The sequence below is a fragment of the Petaurus breviceps genome, unplaced genomic scaffold (genome assembly GCF_028583685.1).
Source record: "Petaurus breviceps papuanus isolate PSGF00001 unplaced genomic scaffold, PetGlider_PUasm1.0 64, whole genome shotgun sequence".
In the NCBI taxonomy this organism is placed as follows: domain Eukaryota; kingdom Metazoa; phylum Chordata; class Mammalia; order Diprotodontia; family Petauridae; genus Petaurus; species Petaurus breviceps.
Genome location: NW_027186428.1, coordinates 3,187,088 through 3,211,198, shown reverse-complemented (window position 1 = coordinate 3,211,198; position 24,111 = coordinate 3,187,088). Strand labels below are relative to the sequence as shown.

General features: G+C 41.2%; 1 long non-coding RNA gene across 4 annotated transcripts in view; it reads right to left on the bottom strand.

The window, feature by feature from the left end:
- Nucleotides 1-20,840, bottom strand: part of LOC138173743 (uncharacterized) — a 42,820-nt gene extending 21,980 nt beyond the window's left edge. For all 4 annotated transcript variants that reach the window (XR_011171505.1, XR_011171507.1, XR_011171506.1 and 1 more), the window contains exons 1-2: nt 20,464-20,840; nt 16,856-16,964 (exon numbers count right to left, since the gene is read on the bottom strand). This is a non-coding gene — a long non-coding RNA (uncharacterized lncRNA). The remainder of the gene's footprint in view (nt 1-16,855; nt 16,965-20,463) is intronic.
- Nucleotides 20,841-24,111: the final 3,271 nt, after the last annotated feature.

Sequence of the window (24,111 nt, the reverse complement as noted above, 5' to 3'; positions counted from 1 at the left end):
TCATTACATTCTGTAACTACTGGTTATCTTCTCTGCCTACAGGGCTTCTGAGCCTTGCCAGATTTCTTCTTCGTGCTGACATACAGATGAATATAAATGTAACATAATTCCTGCATTAGGCTAGGTGGTCTTGGATTTCCATTTTCTGTCCCTCCATGGGGCCCCATACTCTAGAGTCATAGAATGACAGAGCCAGAAAGGACTCTAGAAATCATCTACTCCAGCTCCTTTATCATGGTCCAGGTCTAGTCACCAGACTGATATGGTGATTCAAGTTTGGGTTTGAAACAAAAATGATAAAATCACAACCTGACATTTAATACAAGGAGGTTTACTTGACCCTAGCATGGAAAGGATACTCAACAACAGTACAATGCTGGTTCAGGTGGATGTCTCTCCATCATAGTTGAGGTTATGTTGACTCAAAGGGCAGTGGAACACCCATAAAGTCTGAAGGCACTGACTCATTAGTTTGCCTTTTTATGCCCTAGGCCATTGGGAAGTCACATCAATGGCATGAGCCTTAGTCCCCTAGGTCTCAAAGATAGCTTCATTGTCTTTTAGGAAAAATTGGCCCAGCCTTTGGGGCAGGGCTTAGGAGAAATGAGCCCAGCCTACACTTCAGGGCCTTAGTAGATAAGGTTACTACTACAGTCTTGATCTCACCAATGGGAACACTCTCTTAAAGAGAAGATACTAACTGAATGTCACAATGAATCAATGGTACAAGCAGAACTAGAGTGCAAGACTCCTAGTTCCCAGTCCTATTTGTCTCCCACCACACAGTTCTAAGGGCAGCTAGATGGTGCCATAGTGCATAGACTGCTGGGCCTGGAGTCAAGAAGACTCATCTTGAGTTCAGATCTTGACCTCAAACACTTATTAGTTGCATGACCAAGGGGAGGTCACTTAACCCTGTTTGCCAAAGTTTCCTTATCTGTAAAACGAGCTGGTGAAGGAAATGGCAAACCACTCCAGTATTTTTGCCGGAAAAACCCCAAATGGGATCATGAAGGCAGATACAACTCAATAGAAAGACAATTCTACTTTCCTTCTCTTTTTTCTTCTTTCTCTTTTCCCTCTCTATCCTTTCCTTCTCTCCCCCTTCCTAAAAAAAACAAACAATAGGAGAGAGATTAAACTCTTCTTGCCTCCATAAGGCAGAAAGAAGAGTTATGCCAGTGAGGCAGATTTTGACTCAACAGACGGAAAAATAGTTAGTATAGCCCCAAAGTGGAATGGGCTACTACCTTAAGAGGGAGGGAATTCCTCCATTATAGAGGCCAGAGGATCATTTATGGGGGAAGCTGGAGAAAGGGACTATTGCTCAGGTACTAGTTGGATCAAAAGCCCTCTTGAAATCTCTGCCAGCTCTGTGATTTTGGGATATTTACCCACCAAACTTTGATAAGGACTCATACTGTCCCTTTCCATAAGAACTCTGTGGCTGTTCTCACTCAAAACTTCCTTCAAGTAAGTCCTGAGAAGAGTGCGTCTGCTTTATCTATGGTTCTACTTTGACTGAGTGGGACACTTCCCCCACTGAACCAAAGCAATGTACTTGAATTTTTCCCAAATGAATACCTAGGAGTCTCAAGTCACTTTCCAATCCTCCATCTTTGGTCACAGTTACCAAATTCTTCCCTTTTGTCCTGTACCAGTGTGCTCAAAATCTGGACACTTTAGTTAGGATTTAATCCTGAGTTTAATTTAGTCCTGAGTTTAAATCCCAGTTCTGCCAATTCCTATGAGACCTTGGGCCAGGCCCTTCACTTTTTTGGGTTTTAGTCTCTTCATCCGTAAAATTGTTCCTAAGATTCTTTCTAGCTCTAAATTCCATAAAGTCCCTTACATCTCCAAAATTTGGTGATTCTGGTCATAACTTTTGTCTGACCTAGTAGAATGCCATCCCTAGCAAGTCACTAGGAAAGCAAATTACTCAAGAAGCATTCTTATCAGTCTCCCAGTATAGTGTCTGTACTAGGAATGTAAGCTTGAATTGAAGACAAGTGAAATCTGGCAAAGTCTTTCCAGTGCACAGCCTCCCAGAATATCCTCATTATGTACCCTAGAGGCCCCATTCCTTTCAACTCGTGTCCTTCAGAGATGAGCTCCTGGATCATCAGAGAATTTGGGTGATTTCCAAAGCTTTTTATCTTTGGATAACAGAAAATAGATGAAAAATGCTTGTTCCCAACACAAAATTATAGAGCTGAATAAATTATATATGTGTGTATTCATATGTATATATATTTCACATCTTTATATATGCACATATAAATATGTATATTGTATATATTTTTTAATCTTATTGTCTCTATCTGGTAGCTGTCCAATATATAACACAACTAGATAGTTGGATTAATATATTCATTTAATACATATCATGCTTCTCTCTATATATGTATACTCATTTTTCTCTCTATATATGTACTCATTATGTGCATATATATAGATTTGTATATACAAACAATATATTAACATATATCTTTACATATATGTATGTATGTAGGTAGCTAGGTGGTACAGTGGATAGAGTGCTGGTCCTGAAGTCAGGAAAACTCATCTTCCTGAGTTCAAATTTGACCTTGGACAATTAGTAGCTGTGTGACCCTGGGCAAGTCACTTAATCCTGTTTACCTCAGTTTCCTCATCTGTAAAATGAGATGGAGAAGGAAATGGCAAACCACTCCAGTATCTTTGCCAAGAAAACTCTAAATAGAGTCATGAAGAGTGAGACCCAACTGAAATGACTCAACAACAGCAAAATATATGTATGTATACACATATGTATAAAAAAAGATGTATGATATGTATTACCCATGTAAATACATAGATATGTATATATATATCATATCAATCTATCTACGTTATGTCTGGGACATAACATAGTTGAGTTGGATTTAGAAGTAAGTAGAAGAAAGAAACAGAGATTCAATTCATTTGGGAAATGGTGCAGAACTTTCAATGTTCCCAAGCTGTTCAACATTCAGTCAGGGTATTGAATAGTAAAATGATAAATTACTCAGGGCCTTCCACTCTGAGGTCCCTATCTAGGGATACCAGGCCAGTAAAAGATTCATCCATGACAATGTCTTCTGAGCTCTTCCTTGTTATTTTGACCTGCCTGTATCAAAAGTCATGAGATTGTAGAAGCCAGAGGTCATGGGAGCCTGGTATATTATAATACCTTCTCTGTGGTCTTCTCTTAACTTTGGTAGAGTTAGAAAGGCTCAACAAATCCAATAACCCAATACAACAAGTATTTATGAGATGCCTCCTAAGTGCAAGGCATTATGTTAGATAGGCACCAAGGATATAAAAACATCCCTCCACCAAATCAATTGTTAGGTCCTTCATTAGTTGGAGGATGAAGAAAAGATAGCATCTCCCAGTAGCCTCCAGCATTGCTGTAGATATGAAACTTATTCACAGAGTACTTAGAGAAATAGGACAACAAATAACAAAGCATTACTTATCCTTGGTTTATTAGCTCATTTATCCTTTGTTTACTAGGTAGCTTTTTATTGAACCTCAGTCAGTGTCTTTTGGGGTGCAAAGCCTCCGTGATAGGCCAGAAGCACTGCATGGCAGAATGGGTGGGCCTCAGACTCAGGACCTGAATTGAGCACTGGTTCTGAATGGGTGGGCCTCAGATTCAGGACCTGAATTGAGCACTGGTTCTGATTAGCTGAACAAACTTGGGGCAAATCAGGCCTCTGCTGTCTGTGTAATGGGAAGAAGGATACTTCCTCTACCTCCCCCTCAGAGTAGCTGGAAGGATCAAAGTGAAGAGGGTACCCACTAAGAGGGCTAGGGTTGCTCTGGAAACCCCAAAATACCAACACACCAGGTCCTGCCGAATGAATTCGACTCGAGATTTCTCAGCCAAAGAAATGTAAAATTTATTAAAAGTTTGCTTGCATTAGTCACAGAGTAAGTAAGTCTATGAGAGGTCATTCTATGGTGTTCTCACAGCTCTCTCACTTTCCTATGGCATTCTATGGTGCTCTCACACCACATGGTGTGAGATGGGGTCTTATATACAAAAGGTTGTGGGAGGAATCTAGGGGTGGTCTAGGGGAGGAGTTTGGGGAGGGTCTTCAGGAGGGGTTAATAAGGTCAATGAATGATTAAGGGTGGGAAGTAGCTGGAGGCTACCTGGAGACTACAGACAGTGGTGGGCTGGGCCAGTTCTAGGGTGGATAGATATTTTGATAGGTGGGAAGTCTAGTAACAGAGGGTGGGAAGTCTAGTAACCGAGGTTTGGGCTCAGATACAACTTAAGGCTTAGTGCCTCATGCAAATGCCTCATCAAATGGGGTGATTTAATCAAGAGTCCAAGGGAGGTTCCCAGAGCCCATACCTCATCAAAAGGAATCAATAAATGTAAAGTGCTCTCTCCAGAAATGTGAATTATTTAATTTCTGTAATGAATTTTCCTCCAATGTCCCCCACTAATGTGACTAAACCACATGTTCCCCTGAAGGAAATTGTTAACAGTTACTTGGATCCCATTAAAGTCTCCATCTAAATGGTCATTTTTCTGTTATTCTCATTGGACAGGCCTTTATTCCACAAGTATCTATGAAGTAGTGTGTCTAGCTTCGGATTCATCTCTTCTTGTAGGGGGCAGGAGAAAAGATGAAATTTTGTTACGGGGAAAGAAAAAAGGACTAGAAATTGGAAGACCTGGTTTCTAGTCTCAGCTCCACATGACCTAGGCTGTGCAGGTCCCTTTGCTTCCCAGAGCCTCAGTTTCCTTACATAGAAAATAAATGTGTGAGTTGGGTGGGGTGTGGGAAGAAGATTGGATTTGAGATAATCTCTAAGACCCTGGACAGTTCTGATGTTTGTTCTGTGTGCATCTTTCTTGATCACATCTTGGTCACATCTCTAAGGGTCCTACAGATTATTGCAAGGGCTCTGAGAATCCATCTGTGAACCAAGCATGGTCAAAATGGACAGCATGATTCAGTATAAGAAATAAGCAATCATCCCTTCTGTAGAAGGAAGGAAACAAATATTTACTACTACTGTTTAGTGCCTTCTCTATGCCAGGCACTGTGCTAAGTGCTTTACACATATCTCATTTAATCCTCACAATCCTAGGAGGTGGGTGCTATTATTATCCCCATTTTACAGTTAAGGAAACTGAGGCAGACAGAGGTAAGTGACTTGCCCTGAGTCACGTAGCCTGTGAGTATCTGAGACTGGTTTTGAACCCAAGTCTTTCTGGCTCCAGGTCCAATGCTCTATCTACTGGGCCACCTAGCTGTCTCTACAGTTGGTAATGATGGGGGATGGAGCCTGAACCTGAAAGGAAAAGGCCATGTCTTTGCCCCTGAACTTTCCCACATATTTCTACCTAGACATTCAATGATCCTTTTAACTGTCCTTTCATTTTGACCCAGACCACTTAACTCCTTTCATAGTCTATACCTGGCCTCAGACTACCAGCCACCCCTTAATCCCATCCAGATCTTTTTGATGACTCTTTTCCCCTTTTTCTGTATAAAAAAGTATCATTCTCACCTCCATCAAATTGCAAAGATTTACTAAGAATCTGGTCTGCTTTTATTGGTAACAAAATAGCAGATTTACTAGAAATTTTGCCTATCTAACCAGTGCATAACAAACTTGCTACATGGACTGGAAGACTTGAGTGATCAAATTCTTTCAACGTAGACCTGCCCTGTACTCTTGCATTTTGGAGTTCTAAGAAATCTAAACAGATCTCAACAGTGGTAGTCTGTCTCATATATATGTATTATTAGCTTTCAAAGCTATGTGTATATGACCTTGTAATTAATAAAATATAAATTCACCTTAAAATGTTTCTGAATTAGGGGCGGCTAAGGTGGCACAATGGATAGATCACTGCCCCCGGATTTGGGAAGACCTGAGTTCAAATCTAGCCTCAGATACTTACAAACTATGTGACCCTGAACAAGTTGCTTAACCCCAATTATCTCTAATTAAAACAAAAAAGATTCTGAATTCACAGTAGTTTTTTTGTTATATATTTCCTCAATCAAGGAATAATAATAATATAATTATTCTCATGTGGCGGTCCTCCTCCAAAAAGTTGAAAATCCCTGTTTTGTGTTCTAAGGTGCCTGCTAGCTCTGATCATTCTCTGCTCTATGACTCTAAAAACTACCCCCCCTCCATCAGATTATAACTTGGTTCAATTCATCCACAAACATTTATTAAGCACCTACCAGGTACTTGGACCTAGAAATGCAAAGAAAATAATGAAACAAGCCCTGCCCTCAGGGCCCTAGAAGAATATTAAACTACAAGACTATGTAACATAAGCAACTTCCAGGGAATAAAGAACTCCACATGAATTGTGGGAAGGGAAGTAAAGAGCTTATTTTGAAATGTCTGAGTTTTAGAAAATATTAGACTCTGAGTTTCAGTCTTGGGTTCAAATTCCAGTTCTACACCTGGGCCACCTAGCTTTTCTGCCTGTATGGCAGACAAATTGCCTTAGTTTCCTCATTTATGAAAGGGGTTTAATCCTGCCTACACTATCTACCTCACAGGCAGTTATGGGGAAAGAAGCACTTTGAAAGTCATAGAATGATACAGAAAAAGCAGCTTTTAACATTAGGTGGCCCATGGCCTTGTGGACTGACTAGTGAACTTAGAGAATCCAGGAACACCTGGATTCAAATCCTCCTTAGACATTTACCTGCTATGAGCCCGTGAGCAAGTGACCTCATCTTTGTTCCATTAGTTTCCTCTTCTGTAAAAAGGAGATTATAGTATCTCTAGTGCTTACCTCATTTATCTGCCTATTGTGAAACTCAAATACAATAATATATGTCAGGTGCTTTACAAATGTTATATAAATCTTAGTTATTATTAGTCAGGGAAAGCTCCTTGGAGGAAGTGGGTTTCTCATATTTCTCAATTTTTTGATATGATGCAGTTTCTCTCTCTCTCTCTGTCTCTCTCTCTCCCTCGCCCCCTCTCTCTTTCTGTCTCTCTCTCTCTCTCCCTCTCTTCCTCTCTCTCTCCTTCCCTCTTTAATGAAGAGAAATTCTATTAATAACCAGTCTCTTTCTCCCCCTCTTACATGATTCACTTACCCTCATGATCCACAAGGCATAGTCTCTTCACTGATTCACCTTCAGCATGAATCAGGAAGATGACCAATTTAATTTAAACAGTAACACACATATACACATACACCCACACACACCAGCAGTTCCCACAGGAAGGCTTTGAGGAAGTGTAGGGGTAGGTATGAAAGACTCTTGGTACAATGATACACTCTCTCTCTCTCTCTCTCTCTCTCTCTCTCTCTCTCTCTCTTTCCCTTTCTCTCTGTCTCCCCTTCTCTCTCTCCATGTATACATATGTACACACATATACACATACAAACAGACACACACATGTAGGCATATGTAACATTGTACGTATATGCACACATGTATACAGGCTTATATGCAATGCAGGTATACAATGTGTACATATAAAATGTATATCCACATGCATATCCACATAGGCATGTATATATACAACATACACATACATTCACATTATCTGCATACCCATCCACGTGTGTACTTTGCTTCAAATACATGTGTGTGCAAGTGTGTATATATCTGTGCATGTACACACATGTACCTATGTGTCATTGAATTGTATCTGAATATATGCACCAAGTCTAGGAATTTTTATTTTTAGCTCCTTTTCTCCTGCAAAAGTTTTTCTTAAAAAAAAAAAAAGTCAACATATTTTATTTTATTTTTGGTCCAGACCTATGATTTCATTGGTGTGGGGAATTCCTGGTGAGGAAAGTCTCTCCATCAGTGCTGATCTACAGCTATTCTGCAGTTCAATAGTCTGAGAGCGTGGCCAGGGGCACTTGAGAGGTTTCTGGCTGGCCCAGGGTCACATAGCTAATATCAAAATCATAATGAATTCAAGTCCACCTGACTCTGAGCCTGGGTCTCCATCAGCTCACCACACTTTCTCTTAAAGTAATAAAGAATTATATATACTTTTTTTCTCTCCTGAGAACAAGAAGATATGTTTCCTTATAGGTGCTGCAGGACTAAAAATATTCATGAAAATGTATGAGTTTACCTGCTTTGTAGTGTCATTATCATTTAGTCAATCAGTCAGCAAACATTTACTAGGTACTTACTCTCTCCTAGGTTTTGTGTTAAATCCTGAGGACACAAAAGAAAGGTAAAAGACAATTGCTGCTGTCAAGGAGCTCACAGTCTAATGGGGGCAGGGGGCAGGGGGATACGGAGGGAGAACAGCGTACAAACAACTATGTGCAGGATAAAATGGAGGTGGCTCATGTTTGTTTTTGCTTGTTTTTTGGAGGGGGAAAGGCAAGGCAATTGGGGTTAAGTGACTTGCCCAAGGTCACACAGCTAGTTAAGCGGCCAGTGTCTGAAGCTGGATTTGAACTCAGGTCCTCCTGACTTGTGCTCTCCTCGCTGTGCCACCTAGCTGCCCTCACAGGTTAATGATGGTTAATGAGGGAAGGAGCTGCAATCAAAGGGGCTCAGGAAAGGCTTTCTTGAGAAGGTGGGATGTTAGCTGGGACTTAAGGGAAGCCAGGAGGCAGAGATGAGGAGGGAAAGAAGTAGGCATGGGGAAAGCCAGTGAAAATGTCCAGAGTCAGGAGGTGGAGGGTTGTGTGCAGGGAGCAGCTGGGAGGCTGGTGTCGCTGGACTGAAGATTATGTGGAGCGGTGTAGTGTGAAAAAAAACTGAAAAGATTGGGTGGGGGAGGTGATGAAAGGCTCTGAGGGCCAGAGGAGTGTATATTTGATGCTGGAGGTGACAGGGAGCCACTGGAGTTTATCTGACAAGGGGGAATGACAGGGCCAGATCTACTCCTCTGGAAAGTCACTTAGCTGAATGGAGGAAGGACTGGGATGAGAGAGATTCATGGCAGGCAGACCAACCAGAAGCCTATTTCAATAGTCTAGGTGTGAGGTGAAGAGGGCCTGTGGCAGGATGGTGGCAATGTCAGAAGGGAGCAAATGCCAAAGATGTTCCAAAGGAGGCATCCAGTTGGGGGAGTGAATGGAACTTGGGACTTAGAGTCAGGAAGACCTGAGCCCAAATCCAGTCTCAGGACACTTACTAATTCTATAATCCTGGGCAAGTCACGTAATCTCTCTGTACCCCAGTTTCCTCATCTGTAAAAAGGGAACAATAATAGCACCTAGGCTTGTGAGGATAAAATGAGATAATACTTATAAAGTGATATATAGACAGAGTAGGTCACCCATACAGGAGGATTTTAGGGGTGCTAGGAAGGTCTGTCCTTTACTTGTTCTGAGGATACCTAAAATCTCTTTCCCAGTGGTTAAGTACTTTCATTGTACAATAAAAAAAAGATTATAAGAGTCAATGTTATTTCATCGGAAAGAAACTTGGACTGTCAGTCAGGAGAACTGGGTTCTAGCTCCAACCATTCCTCTGACTCAGCGTGTGACCTTGGACAAGTCACTTCCTTCTCTTTGTCTCAGTTTCCTTATTTGCAAAAGGTGTGGGATGAACTAAATGATCTTTCAAGTCCCTTTTAGTTATGACCATCTGCTACTCCGTAATTTCCTGTTTGTCCGGAGGCTGTTGGGAGAGAGAGGCCAGGGACATTCCCACTGAGTACTGAGAAAGATAAGAAAGCAAATGTTGTTGTTGTTTTAAGGCACTTAATCTGGCTTCAGCCTATCTTTTCAAACCCATTGCACATGACTCTCCTTAATGTACTAAGTATTCCTAGTTAAACTACTTGCTAGCATCTCATATCCCAACTTCAATGACTTTGCACAAGCCATCCCAAAGCCTGGAATGTTCTTCTTTCCCTTTAACTCTATCTCTGAAACTTTAGCTTCCTTCAAGACTAGAAAGGATTGTATGATGACGTTTGGCTAACGTTCTAATAGGGGAGAAAAAACAAGTATCCTTTTAGAACCTTAATATCTTCGAAGGGTATTGAGGGAGTGAAATCAAAAAAGCAGAGAACCTGGGTGTGGATTGGTTCTTTTCTGAGCATCTACAGGAGGGAGAAAGGGATACATTAGTGCAGAAAGGAGGAGGAAGGGGATAGAACTTGCTATTTCTCAAAACTGAGGTTGGGGGAAGAAGATTATATAAATATGGAGGAAGGGGTGAGACAGGAGTAGGCAATAGATGAATCTCACTCTCATCTGAAACAGATAAAGAAAAGCTAAACACACACAGTTTCGTGTAGAAATACATTTATTCTGCAGGAAAACAAAGAAGGTCTGGGAGGGTGTTTAAGAGAAAGGATAACACTAAGGAGGAAATACTACAAGCAAAATAAAGTTCCAGACACTGAGGAAGATATTAAAAAGGACACCAAGAAAAGAGAAGAACTAGAATCTAAATGTGTGTGTGTGTGTGTGTGTGGGAGGAAGGGGGTAGCGCCCATCAAGGGGAAGCCGGCTGTACAAATTGGGAAATGTGGAGATAACACAATGTTATTTCTCCACAAGATTTCTGGATTAAGAGATGATTTCAGAAAATCTTGGGTAGGACTAACTGATCCAGACTGAAGTGAGCAGAGCCAGGAGAACATTGTAAAGAAAAACAACTTGAAAATACTTTAAAAGCCTTACTGATGCTGTGAATGACCAGCCACGATTCTAGAGGACTTCTAATAAAGTGTTACTATCTCCTGATAGAGAGGCAATAGACTAAAGCTGCAGAAAGAGACATACGTCTTTAGACATGACCACTACGTAGTTTCATTTCCATTGACTAAGCTTATTTATTACAAGGGTTAATATATATATAATATTTATGTATATACACATATGCATAAATATGTATATGTATATACACATATACACATATATGTATAAAGAGGGGGAGAGGGAAAGACAGACAGACTGACTGACTGATTGAGTCATCTTCCAGAGTTCAAATCTGGCCATTGGCACTTACTAGCTGTGTGACCCTGGGCAAGTCACTTAACTCTGCCTCAGTTTCCTGGTCTGTAAAACAAGCTGGTGAAGGAAACAGCAAACCACTCCAGTATCTTTGCCAAGAAAACTCTAAAAGAGACAGACATTTCTCAACAACAACAACAACAATAATGTGAATAGAAGGAAGTTCAGAAGGAAGCATAGACAGGCAGATTATTTTGAAAATAACCAGTGAAATTTATTACATTTATACAAAAAGCTATATGGAATATATTATTATACATATTTTAGTGGTTTTATTTTTTGTCTTTTTGGAGGGGAGAGGGCAGGGCAATTGGGGTTAAGTGACTTGCCCAGGGTCACACGGCTAGTAAATGTTAAGTGTCTGAGACCGAATTTGAACTCAGGTTCTCCTGACTCTAGGGTTGGTGCTCTATTCACCTCGCCACTTAGCCTTCCCCATATTATACATATTTTAAAAGCAAATTAGATGAAATGAGATTCAAGGTTTCACACATAATCTTTTTGTGTTTTGTTCAGCTCCAGAGTCAGTCACCTTCTCCAAAAGACCTTTCTTTCCTCATTCCCCATTAATTAGTTCCACCCCCTGACTTGTGTATTGATTTCAAAGATATACTGTATTTATTTATCTGTGAACATATCCTAAGTCCATCAGTAAATAAGTTCCTTGAGGGCAAAGAGTGCCTCATTTTTATATATGGATCCATAAGGAAGGGAAATAAAGGAATAAGCAATTATTAAGTTCCTACTATGTGCCAGCTACCATGCTATATGCTTTACAAATATTATTTCATTTGATCCTCATAACAACCCTGGGAGATGGGTGCTATTATAAATCTCCATTTTACAGTAGAAGAAACTGAGGCAAACAGAGGTTAAGTGCCCAGGGTCACAGAGTTAGTAAGTCTCTAAGGCTGGATTTGAACTCAGGTCTTCTTGATTCCAGGCCCACTGCTCTATCTACCTAGCTGTCTTAGTACCTAGTACATAGTTGGTGCCTAAAGGGCAGCTAGGTGGCACAGTGGAGAGAGTGCCCACCCTGGAGTCAGGAAGATTCGTCTTCCTGAGTTCTAATCTGGCCTCAGACACTCAGAAGCTCTGTGACTCTGGGCAGGTCACTTAATCATGTTTGCCTCAATTTCCTCATTTATAAAATGAACTTAAGAAGGAAATGGCAAACCATTCTTTTGCCAAGAAAACCCTAAATGGGATCATGAAGAGTCAGACACAAATGAAAAACGACTAAACGATAAAAAGGCGGTTGATGTATTTAGTGACTAAGGGTGAAAGTGATCATGAGGGTCCTGGAAACCATCATGGGGAGAAGGGAGGATTTGCTTTGCCAGCTTCTCAAATTTTCTATCAATTTACCCCTGTGTCTGTGGGACACCAGAAGGAAAGAGTTCATGATAGAGTCTAAGTGTGGGTCTGGATTTAGAGGAGCTGGGTTCAAGTCCCAGCTATGCCAACAGCTTGCTCTGTGACCTTGGGCACCTGTACTCCCCAGCTCACACACAATCTCTCTGTGACTGGGTTTCCTCTGCTGTAGAACAAGGAACTTGGAATGGAAGACCTGTAAGGTGCCTTCTAGTTCTAAATTCTTGGATCCCTCGATGTTTTTCTGTATCAACTGCAGACATTACTTAGTGAAGTTGTGAGTCTGCTCATAGAAGGTGGAAGATTTTCTGCCTGGGAAGGCTGAGTGGGTTGGCGTGGAAAGATAACATTTGTTAGATGTGGTAGCTGTTACTAATCATGATGTCACTCCACCAAGTGGGCTCTGTTGAGGCGATTTTTCAGCTTAATTTCTCAGGCTCCCGGTTCCTGGCTTTCTATCACGTGCTATTCAGTCATCCACAAGGAAGTCAAAGCCTGCTCAGACACCTTGCCATCCTTCCTACTGTTACCCCATTTCCCCCCATTGGGGACAGCTATCCAGATCTCAAGACCATGCTCCTTTCCTGAGAGAGTTAATTTATTCCGTTTTAGTGCCCTGGAGCGAAACCGTCCGCATCGAATACCCCTGCATACTTTGCCATTTAGTGACCCTGGCCTCCTTTCTTTTCCTCCAGCAAGACTCCTGACTCTGGGCATTGTCATTGACTGACCCCCCTGCCCGGAACTCTCTCCCTCCTCATTTTCACTTCCTGGCTTCCTTCAAGTCCCAGCTAAAATCTGACCTTCTACAGGAAACGTTTCTCCGATGCCTTTCCCACTGCTGATTATTTCCACTTTGTTCTGTATGTGACTTGTTTATATGTAATTGTTTGTATGTTGTCTCACCTGTTGGGTTGTGAGTGCCTTGATAGCAGACTATCTTTTGCCTTTTCTTTGTATCTCCCTCACAGCACAGAGCCTGGCACAGAGCTGGCACTTATTGATTGACTATTGACAGTTTGGAGGGTGAGGGAGTGAAAACTCACCTGATCATCTGGCTATATTTAGCCAGCCCCAGACTATGCTTTACAACCAGGAAACCAAGGCTTACCCTTGCATTTTGCCAACTGCCCTATGATTGTGTTTACACACACACACACACACACACACACACACACACACACACACACAGAGTCTTCCCCTGCTTCTACCTCTTTTTCTGGGAACAGTAATTAAATCAATGTAATTGCTAGTGGCCTCATCTTCCTTGTGACTAAAACTTCTTTCTGTGGATATTTGTAAATCATGAGGCCTTTCTCAGTATTAGGGAAGTTGGAGGAAAGATAGATAGATGGGTAGATAGATAGATAGATAGATGGCACAGGGTGAGTTGAATATGAAGGAATGATATCTAAAAAATAAAATTAAGGGGTGAGAGAGAAATATATTGGGAGAAGGAGAAAGGGAGAGATAGAATGGGGTAAATTATCTCACATAAAAGAGTCAAGAAAAAGTTTTCACAATGGAGGGGAAGAAGGGGGAGGTGAGAGGGAATGAGTGAGCCTTACTCTCATCAGATTTGGCTTAAGGAGGGAATACCACATACACTCAATTGGGTATCTTACCCTACAGGAAAGTAGGGAGGAACGGGATAAAGGGGGGGGAAATGATAGAAGGAAGGCAGATTGGGGGAGGAGGTAGTCAGAAGCAAACACTTTTGAAAAGGGATAGGGTCAAAGGAGAAAATAGAATATGTTGGGGGGGCCGGATAGGATGGAGGGAAATATAGTTAGTCTTTTATAATTTAACCATTATAGAAGTGTTTTGAATAACTATACATGTATAACCTATATTGAATTGCTTGCCTTCTCAATGAGGGTATGTGGGAAGTGAAGAAGGGAGAGAATTTGACACTCAAAGTTTTAAAAACAAATGCTAAAAAGTGTTTTTTACATGCAACTGGGGAATACGATACACAGACAATGGGGTATAGAAATCTATCTTGCGCTACAAGAAAGCAAAGGCGATAAGGAAGAGTGATAGAAGGGAGGGCAGGTTGGGGGAAGGGGTAATCAGAATGCATGCCATCTGGGGTAGGGGGAGGGGAGAGATGGGGAGAAAATTTGAAACTCAAAATCTTTTGGAAATGAATGTTGAAAACTAAAAATAAATTTTAAAAGGAAAAAAAACCTTTCTTTCTCTGATTTCCACTCCCCTTTGGTGTCTTCCCCATTAAAATCTACCTCCTTAAGGGCAGAGGGAAGGGACTGTCTCATTTTTGTATTGTAATCTCAGTGCCAGCAAATAATAAGTGCTATACAAATGCTTTTCCATTCATTCATCTAACTACACACTTAAGTATTTTCTGCAGGCTATCAATGTTCCTTCCTGGGTTTGGATTCATGTTGGACTTATGTCTAACCCTTTTTCATTACTATAAAAGTTTTATGATTCCATTAATATATGTCAAAAGTTACATCACCTCCTCTGTGAAGCCTTCCCTAGTTACTTCAATCTAGTCAACTCAGGGATTTGCTGGTAAATGTTTACTCACTAAAAAAAAATTAATAATCAGACAGTACAAACTAATTCCAGCAAACCATTCCTTCTCTGAACTCCTTGACAATATTTGTGTTTTCCTCTCAACTAAACTTTGATCCCCTTGGACACCAGGACTGGGTCTTGACCTTCCCTTGTCTCAGGCCCAGCCTGCTGTGTAGCCCTGGGCTGGGCTTGTAGCTGACCTACTTGCTGACAGAATAGGAAATGAGTACAGGAAAAGTTCTGGAGGAGCTAGCAGCCCTAGGATTGTGGGTGTGTCTTAATGAGCAGCCCTAGGCAAGAGAATATGGATTTTCAAACCAAGTGATGACCTAATAGGAATTTCAGGTTTGGTTTACAGTCTCCCAGCTTCTATTTTTATATTTACATTTTCCGGTTCTGAGTAAAAGCCAAACATTTCCCATATGGGCTGGGAATTTCTCTAGGGGACTAAAAATAATCAAAGACTTATCTACCTAGTGCCATTTCTCTGATTCCTCAGTACTATCCCTTGGGCAAGCTTCCAAGGTGTGATTTTTTCTGAATGTGGAATGTAGAATGTAGAACACGGCAGGTAGAATGAAGAAAGAATGTATGTTCTTTCTTGGGGGAGCCACGGAGATTCCTTGTTCAGAAACACAGCAAAGGTACTTCCTGTGCTAGGAAAGTCATAACCAACTGAACCTGGCAGGGGGGAGGGGAGGAGGAAGGAGGCACCAGGAAAGCAGTCCCAGTCTCCCAGGGAGGCTGACCTCAGCCTCCATCAGCAACAACTAACTATGCTTCTATGCCCCAGTCTGCCCATCCCACCTTGATCACCACCACCCAAGCCTGGCCTCAATGACAGGGTGGAGAGAGAAGAAGAGACCAAGGCAGAAAAGTGAGAGATAAAAGAAGGGAGGAGAAGGAAGAAGAGAGAGGAAAGATGTCAAGGACAATAAGGGAGGAGGAGAGAAAGGGGGGAGCAGGAGAAATAAGAGATGGGAAGCTCTGGGGTGGAGTTGTTCCACCTTGTTGTTGTCCAGGGCTATCCAGACCTACTAGTGAGAAACCAACTTTCCAGGGTTCTTCCTCCTTACTAAGACTCACATCTTCATTCCCTCTGCCCATCTTAGACCCCAGAGGAGGGTGTTTACTAGACCAAACTGGCTTTTTGTAGAGAAAGACAACTCAGAAGGGCACTATGTGCCCCAGTGTTGCCACTGGCAAATCAGAGGGGCAGAATTGAGGGAAGGACCAAGAGCAAGAACAGAACAGAAAACACAGCAGCTTCCACATCATTTTTGTCAGGTCCCCTTTCTGGAGAATTGAAGGCTAATAATCAAAACTATGTCATTTTGAGGATTAGAGGAATGTACTGGAGATGATAGAAACAAAGCTAAAGGGCTCTGTAATGGGGAGGAAGAATTAAGACTTGTTCTATGTAGACCTAGGGGGTAGAATGAGGAGCAATGGGTGCAAGTTTTGGGGAGGCAGGTTTAGGCTGGAGATAAAGAGTAACTTCCTAAGAATGAGAGCTAAGCAGCAGCAATGGACAGGCTACTTTGTGAAGCAGCCAAGGTTCTTCTTACTGGACGTCTTCAAGCACACACAAGAGACTCCTCCATCGAGCATGTTGCAGAGGGGATTCCTGTGTGACTTTAGCCAAGACCCTTCTCTTTTCTGTGACTCAGCTTACTCACCTGTAAAATGACAAGACTGGGCTCTCCAAGGTTCCTTCTAACCCTTGGAAACCTAGGACCATTTGGAAACTCTGGAGCATTCCCTGGATGTACCACGAGGTCCAGACAAAAAATTTAGGGTTTTTTGTTTTGTTTTTAAGTTTTAAAATTTAATTTTTTTTCAATTTATTTTCTCTCCCTCCTATATCACCCCACACAAACTGAAAAAAGGAAAAACAAAACCTTTGTAACAAATATTCGTAGTCACACAAAACAAATTTCCACATTGACCATCTCCAAAAATGTATGTTTCATTCTGTACCTTTCATCGATCACCTCTCTGTCAGGTCAAGGTAGCATGCTTCAGCATCCATCCTCCAGAATTGTGATTGGTCCTTGCATTGATTAGAGTTCTTAACAGACCAGAGAATCTTAAGAGAGAAGACAGACAGAGAGTTACAGTCTTCTGTACTTTTATTTTTAAAGAACTAACATAGAGACTAGGAAAATGGTTTCCCTTTCTTGTCACTTTATCATGCTGGTCACAGACCCCTGCCCCTTCCTCTGAGACTTTTCACTAAGTACTAGCTATTAAACCAGAGTCTCAGAGGTCTCATTCCATAAAATAGAGTACTAGAGTTGAAAGGAATCAGCATTTAGCCTAACCCCCTCATTTTACAATTAGGGAAACTGAGTCCTAGTGAGGAGAGATCTGTCGAGGATCACACAGCATGCACTGGAAGACCTGCAGCCAGAAGGGCAATTTTTTAGCTCCCAGTCTAGTGACTTTCCCATTGTCTCCTCTTCATCAATATAACATATACTAAGAACCAATAACAATAGCAACAGTGACTGGCAATTATTTATATAATATTTTATAGATTACAGAATGTTATGAATACTTTCTTTAAATCTTACGCTGGGGCAGTGAGGTGGCACAGTGAATAGAGCATCAACACTGAAGTCAGGAGGACCTGAGTTCAAATCTGACCTCAGACACTTACTAGCTGTGTGACCTTGGGCAAGTCACTAACCCCAATTGCCTTGCCTTTCCCCCTCCAAAAAAAAAAGACCAACAAAAAAATCTTATCCTACTGTGATGGGAGATGCAGAGAGAGATATGTTTCCTGCTTTCCAGGATCTAGCAATCTTGATAAAACATGGATAAAGAGAACTATAATTTTAGGCAGAATATAGTAAGAGACTTAACAGAGATGCAGAGACAGGGCTATCCGAGTCAGGGGAGTGAGAACCCTTCTGAGCAGAAAGATAAGGAATGACATTTTGCAAGTCATGATGGCATCTGAGCTGGGTCCTAAAGGGAAGGTAGGAATTAGCCAGGCAGAGATGGGGTTGGGGGCAAAGAGAGAGCTATTCTAGGCATGAGGAGCCATATGAGCAAAGAGAGGAAAGTTTGGGGCAGGCCCCACCTTGTCTGGAGAATAGGATATATAGGGCAATAGTGGGACATCAGGATGGAGAGATAAATGGGAGTGAGATTGTGGGAGGTCTTGAGTACCAGGCTAAAGAATTTAGACTTTATATTGGATGTAATGGAGAGTCATTTAAGGTTGTTGAGAAGTGGAGTGTGATAGTTAGACAAATACATTCAGAAGACTGTTTTGGCAGTGGGCAGAAGGTTTGGAAATGTTCACGTAGAATGCATTTATTCATTGATCATTAAGTATCAGAGTTGGAAGAGACCTTAGAAACCATCTCATCCAACCTCCTCATTTTACAGAAGAGGAGCCTGAGGCCTCAGTGACTTGCCAAAGGTTACTTTAGGTTGCAAAGTCAAGACTTAAATCTGGGTCTCTTATCCAGTTTTCTTTCCTCTACTCGATGATGCCCTTTCTTACTTCCTTGAGGATTATAGAAATAAAATAAAACTTGCATCAAACTTAATATGACATACATTGAATGATATGCATAATTATTATTATGCTCAGGGATAATTACAGGTAAATAGTAAGCAGTTAATGCAAATGACCATAATTAGTATTATTTTTATAAGGGCAAGTCAACAAACATTTATTAAACACTTCCTATGTGCCAGGCACTGTGCTATAGCTCTGGGGTTAGAAAGAATGGCAAAGGGGTGGCTAGGTGGCACAATAAATAGAGCACCAGCCCTGGAGTCAGGAGGACCTGAGTTCAAATCCGACCTCAGACACTTAACACTTACTAGTCGTGTGACCTTGGGCAAATCACTTAATCCCAATTGCCCTGCAATTCCCCCTCCAAAAAAAAAAAAAAAACCAACCCAAAAAACAAAACATAACACCAAAAAACCCCCCAAAACCTCCCCAAAACAAAAGAATGACAAAAACACTCCCTGACCTCAAGGAGCTTATAATCCAATAGAAAAATGAAGAAGTCCCTTAGAGCCTTGCATCTCTGTTCTCAGTCAAGACGGCTGCCATGGTCCAAATATTCCAGGAGCTACTGGTTAACAAGTAGTTCTCCTCACTAGATGATAGAGGAAACCCTGATTGTATTGACTTAGTTTGAGCCAATGGGCATTGCCCCCTATCTTTGAGGATGAAGTTCCATTAGGGTAACCTAGTCCTTGGAGAGTAGAGAAAGACATAGGAGTCAATGAAACTCCTCCTTCTGTAGGGAAAGGGGATGAGAGTCTCCAGGGAGTGGGAAGAGAAAAGGAGAGCTTATGGCCCCCCAATCTTAGGGAAATCTATTAGTTTTTTGTTGTTCAATCATGTCTGACTCTTCATGACCCTATGGACCACAGTATACCAGGTTCTTCTATCTTCCACTACCTCTCAAAGTCTGTCCAAGTTTGTGTTCACTGTTTCCATGATACTATCTATCCTTCTTATCCTCTGCCATCCCCTTTTCCTTTTATCTTCAACCTTTCCCAACATCAGGGTGTTTTCCAATGAGTTCTGTCTTCTCATTATGTGGACAAAATATTTAAGCTTCAGCTTCAATATTTGACCTTCCATTGAATAGCCTGAATTAATTTCTTTAAGTATTGACTAATTTGATCTCCTCAAGATCCACAGGACTCTCAAAGGTCTTCTCCAGAACCACAATTCAAAAGCATTGATTCTACTGCAGTGCTCAGCTTTCCTTATAGTCTGACTCTCATACATAATTTTGATTATACAGACCTTTGTTGGCAAGGCGATTTTAGTATGCTGTCCAGATTTGCCAGAGCTTTCCTCCCAAGGAACATCTTTTAATTTCACAGTTTCATATCTTAATAGATTTAGCTATTCTATCAGAGATGCACTGAGGAAATGAAAATTCTAATAAGCTTGGTGCTGATGAAAGTTAATTTTGGATCATGGGGTCTTACTGGGGGTCATAGGTAAGATCAGGTGCTGAATTGCATTTGATTCAGGCATTTAGAGGGGAGTATGAGGTCATGGAAGGGGTGGATAAGAGAAGGTAAAGAGGTAGGAAAAGAGTTCAGGATGGGAAGAATTAATTAGTCTCAGAGTAAGAAGAGCTCTTAGAGAAGTTCAATCTTCCTACCCCTACTTTATAGAAGAGGAAAAAGACCAAGAGGCGCAAATAGTTTCTCTATCCCTGGTAGTAGAATTCTTGGTCCCACCTTTCCCTCTCTGGATTTTCTTTCTGCCTGAGCACGCTTGAAAAAGATCCTGAACCAGGTTTCTCTGTATCAAATTCCACTGTGAGTAGACTCTATGGTGAAATTCAATACAATTCCATTCATTGTGTCATGGAGTCTCAGAGCTGAAAGAGAACTTCAGAGGGTGTCTCTCTTGATGTCCCATCTCATAGCACTGGCTGCCTAGTAGGCATTCACTCCTAGACGTCCTATTAGCATCTCAACCTCAATGTTTAGAGAGCATAACCAGTCTTTCCCCCAAAATGTGCCTCTCCTTAAAACTTCCCCATTTCTGTCACAAGCATCACCATCTTCTCAGTCACCCAAGCTTTTACCTGGCAGTCACTTTTAGTTCTTCCCTCTTCCTCACCCCAGCCCCATCTGATCAGTTGTTCAGTCTCCATAACAGTTGGCATCTAGTTCCTTTTCTCCACTCTCCAGTTTAGGCTTTCATCACCTCTCTCCTCAGCTATTGTAATTGGAGTCTTGTTTCCAGGCTCCCTTCTCTCCAATCCATCCCATGCTGCCAAAATCTTCTTCTCTTTTCTCAGTGAAGTAACACTTCCTACTCAAAAATCTTCAATGGTTCCCCACCCTGCTTCTAGGATAAAACACAAACTCCTCAGCTTGACATTTAAAGCTCTCCACAATCTGCCTCCTTTCCACCTTTCCTGCCTTATCTTTTCTTGCTTTCCTTCACCTCTGTACAGTCCAACCCTTATTAGCCACTCTCCATACTTGGCAATCCATCTTCTACTTCCCTAGGACAAAGATGTTAATGATAATAATAATAAAAGCTAAGTGACCCAGTGGATAGAGTTCCAGGTCTGGAGTCAGGAAGACTCATCTTCCTGAGTTCAAATCCAGCCTCAGACACTCACTGGCTGTGTGACCCTGCACGAGTCACTTCAGCCTGATTGCCTCAGTTTCCTCATCTGTAAAATGATCTGGAGAAGGAAATGGTAAACTGCTCCAATTTCTTTGCCAAGAAAACCCCAGATGGGTCACAAAGAGTTAGACACAACTGAGAACACTCAACAACAACAGCAGCAGCTGCTGGTATATATATATATATATATATATAGTGCCTACTATGTGCCAGGTACTGTGTTGCTAAGTGCTTTAACAAATACGTCATTTTATCCTCACAACAACCCTGGGAGATTGGTACTATTATTATCTCCATTTCACAGTTTAGGAAACTGAGGCAAACAGAGGATAAATGACCAAGATAACATAGCTATTAAGTGTCAGAGGCTAGTTTTAACTCAGATCTTCCTAACTCCAAGACCAGTCCTCCATCCACTGAACGACTTAACTCTTCCTAACCTGGTCCTTTCCTTCCTCTCTAGTCTTCTTCGATCCAGTGACACTAACCTCCTCGCTGTTCCTTGCATGAAACACTCTATCCCCAACTCTGAGCATTTTCATCGGTTGTTCTCCATCCCCAGGATGCTCTTCTTCCTCTCTGCCTCCTGGCTTCTCTGGCTTTCTTTAAAATCCCAACTAAAATCCCTTCTTCTGCAGGGAGTCTTTCTCTGTTGACTCTCATGCCTGGAATATGCTTTCTCTTCACCTCTACCTCCTGGCTTCTGTAGTTTTCTTTAAGTCCCAGCTAAAATCCCACTTTCTACATGAAACCTTCCTGAATCTCTCTTAACTTTAGTGCTTTCCCTCTGTTGATTATCTCTAATTTACCTTGTTTGTAACTAGTTTACATGTCTCACTCATTAGACTGAGCTCCTTGGGTGGAGTCTGGATTTGGTTTTGGGGTTTTTTTTGGCCTTTCTTTGTCTCCCTCATCACTTAGTACAATTCCTGGAACCTAGAATGCACCTAATAAATGTTTCTTGACTCTGCTTTTACAATTCTTAACTTTTTTTCAAAGCTCAAGTCAAATATCATCTCCTACAGAAACTGCTCCTTATCCCCAAAGTGGTTAGCATTTTCCTTTCTTAAATTACTTGGTATTTATTTATCTGTGTAGAAGCTCTATCTGCCTAATAGAGAGCACATTCCTTGAGTGCAGCCACTAATTTTTTATCTTCCTATTCTTGCACATACTATGCAATTAACAAATGTATATGGAATTGAGTTTTTTTCATTTTTTAATTTTATATTTCTTTTTAAATTTTGAACTTAAACATGAAAAAGAACATTTCCATACACACAGCCCAACACAAAAAGAGGATTCTATATAAAACTGTGAATCTCCAGTTCTCATTGATTGCTTTTATATACACATATATGTATATCACACACACATATGTACAGTACATACATTATGTATATATATAGATAATTCTACATCTTTCAAAATTGTCCTGTTAGTACTTTGTTCCATACATTTTTTAAAAAAAGAAAATGGGGGCAACCAGGTATTGCAGTGAATAGACCACCAGCCCTGGAGTCAGGAGGATCTGAGTTCAAGTCTGGCCTCAGACACTTGACACACTTACTAGCTATGTGACCTTAGGCAAGTAACTTAAGCCCTATTGCCTTTCCTTCCCCTCTCCAAAAAAAAGGAAAATGGTACTCTTTTTGGGTATTATTATTATTATTATTGATTAAACCCTTCTCAATCTGACTACCCTTCACCCTACCTCCCCTAACAGCCCTCCCAGTTAACTGAGGGAAAGCAAAAAGACCAAAGCAAACCCTTATAACAAATAAATATAGTCAAATAAAATGAATCCACTTTTGACCATGTCTAAAAATGTATGTCTCTGCTCCTTGTGTCATCATAGTTCCTTCAGAGACATGATTGGTCATTGCCATGATTAGAGTTTCTTAAGCCCTTCAAAGTTGTTTTTCTTTATAATATTGTCGTCTTGATTCTACTCACTTCATTCTGTATCAGTCCCTTATACCTGAGACCCCCTGAAATAATCTGTCATCATTTTTTACAACTCAGTAATGTTTCCTAAAATATGCCAAAAATTTCTGTAGCCACTCCCCAGTTAGAGGCAATCTAAGTGACCCCTTAGATTTTAGTTCCTCTTCCTCTTCTCCCCTCCTTTTTAATCCCCCTTCACAATCAGGAAGCTTGTTTTGCTGGTGCCTATTTATTTCCCTTCTCCCTGGTACTATCTTCCTTGTAACACACCACCCTTTCCCCATCCTCAGTTGTCTCCCTGTAGAGTTTGATGTTTTTCTACACCCACCTTTGTTTAAGATAAGAGTAAGATTTAGCTGATGGCCACTTTGCCCCCACCCTTTCCTCCATGTTGGTATGTTTTTATTCTTATGGAACCCAGTTATATGAAATAGCAAGTTCTGCCCCTTTCTCTCTTCTTTCTACACTCTAATATTCCTCCTTTTACCCTTTTTCTTGAAAACCCTCAGTGTCTGATACATAGTAAGCACTCAATAAATACTTCGTGACTGACTTACAGAACCCATTCATTCCCAGGACCTCTATTTTTCTTATTTGACTCCCCTAATGCCCTTTGAAGGGTTACTTGCTTTTTTTCTCCCTTCATTTACATTAGCATTACATCATCATAGAGTTCCTTCTAAATGCCCAAATAAATTGACCCTTTTAGTTTTCTCTCAACTCTAATGTTGTTATTTCATAGCTCTGGTCTTTTCACTGGGAGGCGGGGGGTGGTATCTCCAATCATCCTGATCTGTATCTTGCCACTGGACCCAAATGGCATCAGAGGAGAGTGAGGCTGGTGATCATTCTTTCTTGGCTTTTTGGAGGGCAATTGGGGTTAAGTAACTTGCCCAAGGTTACACGGCTAGTTTTTTTGTCTGAGGCCGGAACCGAACGCGGGTCCTCCTGACTCTGGGACAGGCGCTTTACTCGCTGTGCCACCTAGCCGCCCCAGAGGCTGGTGATTTTTCATAGCCCCACCTCACTTAAATTCAATTCACTTGCAGGTCATGGCATTACCTTCCTGTTATCATGGTCCTCTTCGAGAATGAAGGACAAACAATAAGAACAACTTTTCATTAGGAATGCTTGAGTCACCTATTCC